This window comes from Chlorocebus sabaeus, chromosome 18 (assembly GCF_047675955.1).
Source record: "Chlorocebus sabaeus isolate Y175 chromosome 18, mChlSab1.0.hap1, whole genome shotgun sequence".
NCBI classification, from domain to species: Eukaryota; Metazoa; Chordata; class Mammalia; order Primates; family Cercopithecidae; genus Chlorocebus; species Chlorocebus sabaeus.
This window is the reverse complement of record NC_132921.1, coordinates 7,853,763-7,864,594: the sequence shown is the minus strand read 5'-3', so window position 1 is coordinate 7,864,594 and position 10,832 is coordinate 7,853,763.

Genomic DNA, 10,832 nt, shown 5'->3' with positions numbered 1-10,832 from the left:
TCTATCTTGATCATGGTTGCTTGGCTCTATAACACTTTCAAAAGTTGTAGAACTGTACCATAAAAGAATGGGTTTTACTGTATGTAAATTATTTCTGAAAAATTGGAAGATACTTAAATGTTCTATGGGCTTTTTAAAAAGTCAATAAATCAACCATATAAACTAAAATTAACCACTATAAATATAACAGACACATTTGTTCAGGAAAATTATTATAGCATATATGTTGCCCTGCAAATTGTCTTAGAAATCAGAATGAATTTGTGTTTTTAAAATAGCTATTTTTTCCTTAAAAACCCGTATATTGTGCAGCTGGGAAATAATGATAGACTAGAAACGAATGAGTGATCCCCGGACATTTCTTTTATGCCTCCGTAACAAATCAATGTTCAATTACATCACCAGTTAATGCATTTTCATAAGGAACTATGGAAAGATGTGCAAAGGCAGAAAATGTTAACTATCAACATTACATAATACAGTTTCTCTATAGGTTTTTCTATTCATATAATAAGAGCTCACCAGAGTGATTTAAGTTGGGTCATAGCACTTGTTAAAACTAAAGAATTTACCTTCTAGCTAAATTCCAAGTTCTTCTTTATGTCCTAAAAGCTTTTTCTATGACTTTCTACCTCTTTTCCAGCACCTTCACCTCTCCTCTTCCTCCCTGCTCCTCTCCTCACTTAGACTCATTTCTCTGAACCTTCAGAGGAGCTTGAACATCACCTCCCTATGATGGCTTCCTGAGAGATGGGATCAGATGCACACAGTGTGTTTCCAGTCTGGGAGTTCTAAGCTTGCCAAAGTCCTAACACTTCTTGTAGGGTGTGTTAGATTCACATAGGCTTATCGAAATCCCCTCAAACCTCATGCTTCATGAACTGTGACTGTGCATGTCATCATATCTCCAGCACCTAACCCTAGTAAATAAGTGAAAAAATTGAGTCTGGTTGCAGATGTATCAAGCCATCAAGATATGTACTCTAGGGTTTGGATTTACATTGGCATTGTATACTCGGCCAAAATATATTATTAAATACATAAATTAAATCAACTTCAGAGATACTTGAACTTACAAATGTGATGAATAATTGATGGAGTGAAAAGGAAAACTTTCATAAGATAGGGGTCTGAACACAATAATCAATTAAAGAAAGAAGGTTTCAGCCTCTATCAAAATTTTCTGATGCTCCCAACACTGTATGATGCCATAATCCATAATTGTACAGATTTTGAGCCAGTTAGGCTGGGCCCAGACCTTGGTTAGGACAGCCCTCAGTGAGGCCCTGAACAATTTCACTAACTTCTGTTCTTCAGTTTCCTCAGCTGTAGACTAGGGAAAACGATAGCACATGGTGGTATAATGAGATGTAACAGGAGTCAAACACAGAATGACACCTGGCACCAGGTAAGCTTTCAGTAAATGTTAGTCATTTCCATTAGTGATATCATGTAGCCTCTAAGTAACAGAATTAACATATAGAGGTCAAAAAAGCAAATCTCTTAGTTAACATTTCCTTTTCTTTAAACTTCTTGTAGGTGTAGTCTGAAGCAGTTTTAGAACCCTAAAAATAAAGGAAAATGACAGATATGACTATAACAATTAAGATGTAAAAAGCACATTAATGCTGTAAATAAACTTTATTCTCCATGTGTCTTCTACATAAGACATTAGAGGTTTTCTGGATATATTTTACGGTATTTTATCATTTTCTAGTTCCAAGATTGGGGCTCAATCAGCCCCAGGAACTACTGAATTAATCATCAAATTAGATTTGATAAAGAATATTAAATCATCATTGTAGCAAATTTAGTGTTATGTTTTGAATACAAAGATGGAGTTTATACGTAAAATAACAAAACCCACTATTCATACATATCAAATTAAAATAAACCAGCCTTGACAGATGAAATCTGTTCATTTGGAATGCTTCATGGAGGAAACAGAGATAAAACATCCCATCCCTGGCTACTCCTGATTTACACCATAAATAATTTTCCCATATGATAGAGGTCCCTCTTTTACAAATCACAGCCTACATATTTCTGAGGTGCAGATTTCATTAAAAGTAATAAATTTCACTATGTTGTAAATCACATCACATTTCTGACGCCCGCGATTTGTCATAGGTACCATTATTTTGCTATTCATTTAGATCCAAAAACTATGGCAATCAGTAACCAAGTGTTTATTTTACCACCAGCTCTCTTGCCTTGATCATTTTGTTCCTATTCCCAGATTTTGCATTCTTTTCAAGTTCTTCGGCCACTTGGACACCAGCAACAATCTGCCCATCAACCTCTGTTCCTTCACATTTTGCCTTTTCACATTGGCTGCACACCATTGATGAACTGACCAATCTAAAACCCCATCTTTATTGTTGTGTTTTTCATGGAAAATTACCATTATTTATACTGGTTGCCTCTTATTAAGACTGGTACAAAAAAAAAAAGAAAAGAAAAGAAAAAGACAGAAAGCTGAAAAGTGACAGCTGTCTGCAGGGGTATGGGGCCGTGAAACACTTGAACACTGCTGGAGGCAGCCAACTGGAGCTGTCATTCTGTAGAGAATTCTGGCTGAACTCAGTTACATTTAGGGTATCCATTGTGTAGGTGTGTGCACATACAAGTGTGAGCATGCGAACACATGTGTTTTCTTGAAATAAGGTTATTCATCTTTTCACCTAACCGAATTCTAATCCTTCTAGCATTCTAACGATTTACTGGCTACTTAATTAGAGAAAGTCATTTAATCTCTTCTGAAAAAATGGGAAAAACAATGCCCAACTTACAAATTTATTGATTATTACTTTTAGTAATATGGGTCAAAAAATAGATAAACATGCTATAGTGGCTTAATTAATAATCACTGAAAACCAAAAGAAATCCAAAGATCCTTAAGCCAGTGAATTAATAGTAAACTTAGGCTTATGATGAAATACTAATCGGAATTAAAAACGAAGAAATAAAGCAAGCAGTAACATGGATGAACCTCAAATACATTAGACTAAGGGAAAAATCCAGCCTTAAGAGGTTGCGTTTTGTTTTACCATGTTAGTTTGATGTTCTGGAAAGCAAAGTGGACCTGGAATTGTCAGGACTTGGGAACAGTTGACTGCAAAGGGTCCTGTGCTGATGGAATGGTGGGAATGTATTACATCTTCGTCATCGTGGGCTACAGGTCTGTTTGAGCTTATCAAAACGAAGAGAACTGTGCACTGAAAGGGCCGAAATGTACTATAATCTATTCCTTCATAATTCTTACTAAAACGGAAAGTTGATTGAGCTGACAATATAAAGTAACAGTTTAAAAAGTAAACAAGCCACTTTGTAAGCTGCAACGTGATACTCAAATTCAACAGATTATTAAAAGAATCATTCATTACATACTTAATAATTGATTAACTAAGTGGTTACATGCATATATAATATACAGATAAATTGCTATTACTTAATGAAATAAATACATAAAATATCAAAGTAACTCAATCATTAACATTTATTTACTCTGGGTATATGAAACATTAAAAAGAGACAAGGTAGTATACTATATACAATTTCAGTAAAATTTGGCACTCACATATATGACTGTGCTAGATTAACTTTGGTTGTTCTTATCCCATCTTGGTGAAGGTGACCACTGTATTTCTGTGACTGAAATAGCCAGTTATGGGAGCCCTCTATAATGCTCCTCTCTCCTCCATTCCCGTGTACAAGCAGTGAACACATAATGTCAACACTGCTCCCTTTGCATCTCCCTAAGCCATTCATCCACATCATTAAACTAATACTATCTGAGCTTGAATTCTCATTGTTTCTTACTGGACTACTGAAATATGCTCTCAATAGTTTTCTGTGATAGTTGATAGTCTTCCCTTTTAAGGAAGATTGTTTCAGCTTTTTTTTTTTGAGACGGAGTCTCGCTCTGTCACCGGGATGGAGTGCAGTGGCATGATCTCAGCTCACTGAAACCTCCCTTTCCTGGGTTCACGCCATTCTCCTGCCTCAGCCTCCTGAGTAGCTGGGACTACAGGCACCCGCCACCATGCCCGGCTAATTTTTTTGTATTTTTAGTAGAGATAGGGTTTCACCGTATTAGCCAAGATGGTCTTGATTTCCTGACCATGTGATCCACCCGCCTCGGCCTCCCGAAGTGCTGGGATTACAGGCGTAAGCCATTGCAATCAGCCCACTCTTTCTTAAAAATGGAAGAGCTTCCAAAAGAGAGCTTAGTAAAACAGTAGCAATTATGAAGATTTAAGAAAAAAGGTACTGAGGGATAAGATATCCAGGAACAAGATATATTTGGAGATCTGAGGAGCAAGCAAGCAGATAAACTGGGTGACCAGCACTCCACGATTGGAGAGGTCTGTAAATATATAACAGGAGCCCAGGACCTCAGGAGAATGACATTTTTCTCAGGAAAAGCAACTAGCAGGAAGAAAATTGGGGATATCTAAACATAGAGAAATTCGAATAAAAAACAAATACTAATAATAAGGCACACACATAAGCAAAAGGTCAAGGATGGAGTTACTAAAATTAGGTGTATGTTGGAAACCGGGTCTTACGAACACTTTATTCCTGGCTGATACGGAAGCACAAGCCAGACCAGAAATAATCAGGATTCAAGGCTCAAATTTAGGCTTCTGTGCTATGTCATCTGCACAGTATAGCTGTTAGGACTTTAGCAGAGAGTGTAATGGCTTCTGCTTTGGAAATGTCAGGAGTGCATGTCTGGGAAATGAGTGGAACTTGATAGCTCAGTTGGGCTGTTCTTGGGAAGGACTAAAATAGTTTGCTGAAACCTTTAAAACTCAGGTGTTCACTGAAAGATTCATCATCCCGATCATGGCATTTATTTATTTTTGCTAACCACTAAAGTTGATTCAGCTATCACGCTGGAACTGTCTGCTTGCCACATCATTGGAGTTTATGTCACAGTCATCCAGAGAGATAGTATAACATAGTTAGAAGCAGAGACTGGGATCAGGCTGGCTAGGCTTGAAGCAGAGCTCCTCTACTTACTATCTGTTTGACCTTGGGAAAGTTAGTTAAATTATTAGTATTTGTGACCTTAAACTGTTAACATTCAAGCTGGAGATATAAATAATACCTATATTACAGGGTTAATATGACTAAATGTACTTAAACCACTCAGAACACTGGCTGGTACACAGCAAGTGCTACATAATTGTTACACTCACCTGATCGGCTGTGCGACTTACCTGAGTTTACATCATGTATAGCAGGTTCTCATGCAGAAGATTTACTTAAGTATTCTGAGAAGATGAACATGTTTCATATATATTTTTGAAAAGATGCATTTCTTCTTTGAATGGTAGTTTTCCTCATTACTCTTTTTATCCCTTTGGTTTTATATCTGTGTGATGGTATGTTTTTTATATATATATATACACACACACATATATAATATAGATGATTACTTATATATAATTAATTATATATACACACAGTTAAAATGTATATAAATTCTATTTATATATTTATCTAAATATAGATTATATTTATGCCTACATTTGTCAAAAAACATATTATTCTGACAACGGTTAAAATAGTAAGGAAGATTTTATTTAGGGCTATCATATTAAGTGTCAAGACCATCACACAATGGTGAGACTCCAAATACAACAAAGACAGCTAGAGATGTGAAGCCTTAGAGCAGAGTTAGTGGACAGAAAATTACTAAGAGAAGACTTCAAGTGCAGGGAATCTTGCTAAACCGATTTAAACTGATTCTTTTTTCTAGTTTAATTTCAGGTTTAGGGGTGCATGTGCAGGACTGTTACATAGGCAAACTGTGTCATGGGCGTTTGGTGTATAGATTATTTAGTAAAAAAGGTGTAATAGGCATAGTACTCAATAAGTGTTTTTTCTTTCAGATCCTCTCCTTCCCCTCGACCCTCCACCCCGTTGCTCCCCTCCTTGTGTTCATGTGTTCTCGTTAAATGGACACCTGTTAAGACAAGTAAAGTGATCAGGTATCAAGGGAAGGGAGCTTCTCCTTAAGCCAATTCAGCAGGATTCTTGCTATAACCAGCTAGGCAGTACTGAGAACAAGGCCCACAGACCAGGCCTCATCAAAAAGAGGGTTCAGCAGAGCCTGTCTAAAGTTTAGTCAAGAGAGAGTCTTTGTAAGTCTCTCTTCTTAATCAAAGAAGAGGCATTCTCTTTTCCTCTGAACAATATAAGTCCATGTCCTGTTTGATTGCCTTTATTCATTAAAAACAAGCCCTGTGCAATGGCTGCCAGGTGCAGTGGCTCATACCTGTAATCCCAGCACTTTGGGAGGCTGAGGCGGATCGCTTGAGGTCAGGAGTTTGAGACCAGCCTGGCCAACATTGCGAAACTCTGTCTCTACTAAAAATACAAAAATTAGCCAGGCGAAGTGGCAGGCACCTGCAATCCCAGCTACTTGGGGAGGCTGAGACACAAGAATCACTTGAACTCAGGGGGCGGAGGTTGTAGTGAGCTGAGATGGTGCCATTGCACTGCAGCCTGGCAACAGAGAGAAATTGTCTCAAAAACAAGCAAACAAACAAAAAAACCAGTGAACCATTTGTCCAGACTTAGTGGTAGAGCAGTCAGCAGGGAATATTTCTAGATGTTGGACTGGAAGCTTCCTGACTGGCAATTACCACACGGCAGCAACTCCACGCACGAAGATCTTCCAGTGGCAGCTGGGAGGGCTGCTTTATATCCTGGGGTTGGGTGGGGGAGGTTCAAGAAGAGGGAGAGTCAGCTATCAGATAACCTAACCTTCCAATAACGTTGTGAAAAGTCAGGTTTCAGTTATTAGGGACTCCATGTTAGAAGAGTGGAATAAATATTGGAAAAATTAATTTGAACAATTGTAGCCACATATTGAGGAAATGGTAGAACTGAGAATTTTGTAAGGACTGAAAAATGTGCAAGATGCAGAATCCATTCTGATTTAGAGGTGGGTAACAAAATCTCAAAGACAATGAATAGGACCAGAACCTGATAACCTACATCATGTGCAACGGTCTGCTGCTGAAACAAAATTTCTCACTACAGTCACCATCATTTTTGGTCAAAGATAACCAAAGTTAGATTATTCTTGTTTCCAAAATATGTGTGGTCTCGTTACATTTGGCCAAATGATTGACACGAGTGCAACAAAAATGGTAACTGACCACATTGGCCTTTTTAAGTTTCCCTTGCTAAAACTTTATATATGGAATTTCAGATTTGACTTCTAGAAGCCTCTTCAGCAAGGAAGAAAGCCAAGAACCTACCAGCACACTTCACCTACATTACCTACAGATATGGGTGAATTCCTCTCTTCTCAAGGTCCCCAAATTTTCCTTTTTCCAGAATCTCCCAGAAAGTGATTTTCCTTATTCACCTCTAAAGCTGGAAACCCTGTAAGCCAGGGCCAGGCTTGTTTTTCCAAGGTAGCTTTGCAAGCACTGACTCTACAAAGTCAATCTTAGTTTCTTAAAACTGTCTGATCAGATCTTATTTTATGCACATCATTCTCAAATATGACTTTCCAGTAAAACCCTTTGTTATGTAACCAATTTGTCCAATTATGCCCTGCTATGAGGAAGACAGACTCCTATTGAAGTACATAAATATTTATATTGCCATGAAATGAAGAACACTCAATAAGAGTCACCAAATTTTTCCTTTGGGAAAGCAAAATGTTAATAATGTTAATCTTCCTTGTTTCCTAGGGGGATTAGTGAGAAAGAAAAGGATAAATGTTTTTCTTCTATTTATACTACATTTTTATGCATTATAGATAGTTTAATACAGAAGGGAAAGGAGTTGTCACATCCAGAAAATAGAACATTGAAGAACCAGCAATGTTCCAAACAAAAGCCATAAAAATTATAATCATTTTTTATCAGTTCATTCAGTCCCATGTAATTAATTATTATTCTACTTGATCTGGGGTTAGAAATTTTACAAATCCATCAGCTTCTTCACTGGAGTTCTGAAAATCTTTATTCAGTCTAGTGGGATGGTCTCAAAATAATTTAAAGACTACCATTAACAGCCTGTATCCACAAGTACCTATTATAGCTTTCAAAGTGTCTTTCAGACCAGTCCCTTTTTGTTTAAGATAAGCACTCTGGCCTATAGCTGACTGCAAATGCTTTTAGAGAATAACCAGACTAAAACAAAAACTATCTGTGAATTTAAAAAAATGTAAATGGCCATGGTGAAAGGTCTGATGAGAATTCATTTGACAAGGAAATGTGGTTATTTCCATGATACATATTTTACAATATTATCTGGAATTATAACAATAACATTATTACCAGAAATAGCATGGACCATGAGGTTATTGAAAGATTTCTATGAACTTCATATAATTTTTGAAACTTTTATGCTAATAATAGTTACTGAAACAAATATAACTAGGAAAGATTAAGCATCTCTTCTTTGACAATCCTTTTCATGCAATTAAACATATCAAACAAACCTAACTATTTTTTAAAAGATGTTTAAAAGGACAAATCCTTTGAGATTTTCTAGGCCACTTCAGAGGAATCTCAAAGTCAGTTCAACATCAAGAATATTTCATTTGGGATTTGATTTTGGGAAGGCAAAATTTTAATAATATTAAAATGTTGACACATTTGATTAAATGGGATCTTAGGTCATTGTGAAACAATATTAGCTACCTATTTAACCAAAGTGTCCATTTAAAAATTCAAAACTAAATATAGGAGGAATATAATCATCATAAAATTTTAATTTTCATTCTTTTAAAAAGTGAGAAGACTCAGTTCTCTTAAATAATCAAGAACATGATAAAGTCATTATAAAGCACGGGAAATTATTCTGATAAAAACAGAATCCTTGTTGCTCAGGCAGATTACTTCTAAAAAAAATCTTTTGCAATCTCTGATTAAGAACAGACAAATAATCTGAGAAAACGTTATCATTTTAACAAAGAAAACTAAATTCTACTTTTGTATTCATGTACTGTTCATAGGAAACCTTAACAAAAGAAAATAAACAAATCTTATAAATAAATTCATCCAACCTGATCCATGAGGTAAGACTCCTTTTCCAAGATTCATTTTCTGTAATTTTTCTGTAACTTTATATAACCATTAAGTTTTTCCCCTATATTTTTCATTTCTTTTTACCTAGAACAAAATTACACTCTTTTTTTCCTAACAAAAATACAACTTAACATTCTTGAATATGTTGCATATCACATTGTTTCCCATCTCTACGTTTTTACTAGTTTTGTTTTCATATCTTGATTAGCATGTTTACCATTCGTAATTGTTTTCTCTCCCACAATGAAAATGAGGAAAGACAATTGTGAATTGTCTTTTACATGTAAAAGTTCTGTAGCTGACTAGTAAACTTTATGACTATACTATCTCATAATTTTTATAGGTGTATGCCTCTTCATAGTACAATTTTTCAATGCAGCATAAAGAACATGTTTATTTACAGATCCAAATATATTTAATCTCTCTTTACCACATAAAAATAAGAGTTAAAATCATACACACTTAAATGTAGGCTTAATAATTAATGCTTCAGGAATTTATCCTACTTATTAGTGAATATGCATTACTTAACTTTGCATAAATCTAGGACTGAATATTACCAAAAAAGATTGTGGAAACTATTTTTGGCAGATATATTATAACTTAAACTAAGTCAGCTATTATCTCAAGTTGTTTTCCTGTCCATTGTATTTAACAACACATGGATATTAGGCAAGTATCAAAAAAAAAAAATCTAAAAAAGTTATATGTATGGGTTTTTTGTTTCACTGCTGTGGTTGATATGAATGAAGTGATTCATTCTTACCACTTCTTTGTACATTTGTTCTTAGGTTGAATTTATAATTTTTATACTCTTAAACATGTCATAAATATTACCCCATTTGACAAGTAAATCAAAGCAGAATAGAAATATATGTTTATATTTTACTTAATTATTGATAATTCAGAGGACATACTAATTTTTATTAAACCAGTAATACCAAACTAAGTCTTATTTATCAAAGGTTTACTCAAATCATGTGAACTGGAAAAACATTTGGTTTAGTTTTATATTTCTGAGAGTTTCAGGATTTAATATATATAGAAGTGTTTATTCATCTCTAAACAAATTGAAATGGAGCTTCCTACAGGACTTTATGAATTTATTTGCTAATACTTTCCAGATGCAGAAAGATGTCACATATATGTATACATAATATACATACATATACATAAACATAAAGACCAATGCATACAGATACTCTGTGCCTTTCATTTTAAAATTCTAGCTAGGAGTCAGGTAAATATAATAATACAAAATTCACTAGTTAATATAAAATAATTGGTTTGCTCTTTGCTTCACTTTGTATTTTTATCTAAATTGTGTTTCTGGTGGAAGAAATGTGTTAAGGTTACTTGTTCAATACGAGAGCTAATGATTTTTTTATAATTTTTTTATTTCAATAGCTTCAGGGGTGCAAGTGGTTTTTGGTTACATGGATGAACTGTATAGTGCTGAAGCCTGGGATTTTAGTGTACCCATTACTCCAGTGGTGTACACTGTAACCAATGGGAAACTTTTCATCCTTCACTTCCCTTCCACCCTCCCTGCATCTGAGTCTCCGACGTTCATTATGCTACTCTGTATGCCTTTGTGCACCTATAAGAGTTAATGATTTTCACTAATATTTATGAAAAAAAAACTTGATGTGGTTTGGTGGTATCCCTACCCAAATCTCAAATTGTAGCTCCCATAAATTCCATGTGTCATGGGAGGGACCCAGTGGGAGGTAACGGAGTCACAGGGGTACGTCTTTCCCATGCTGT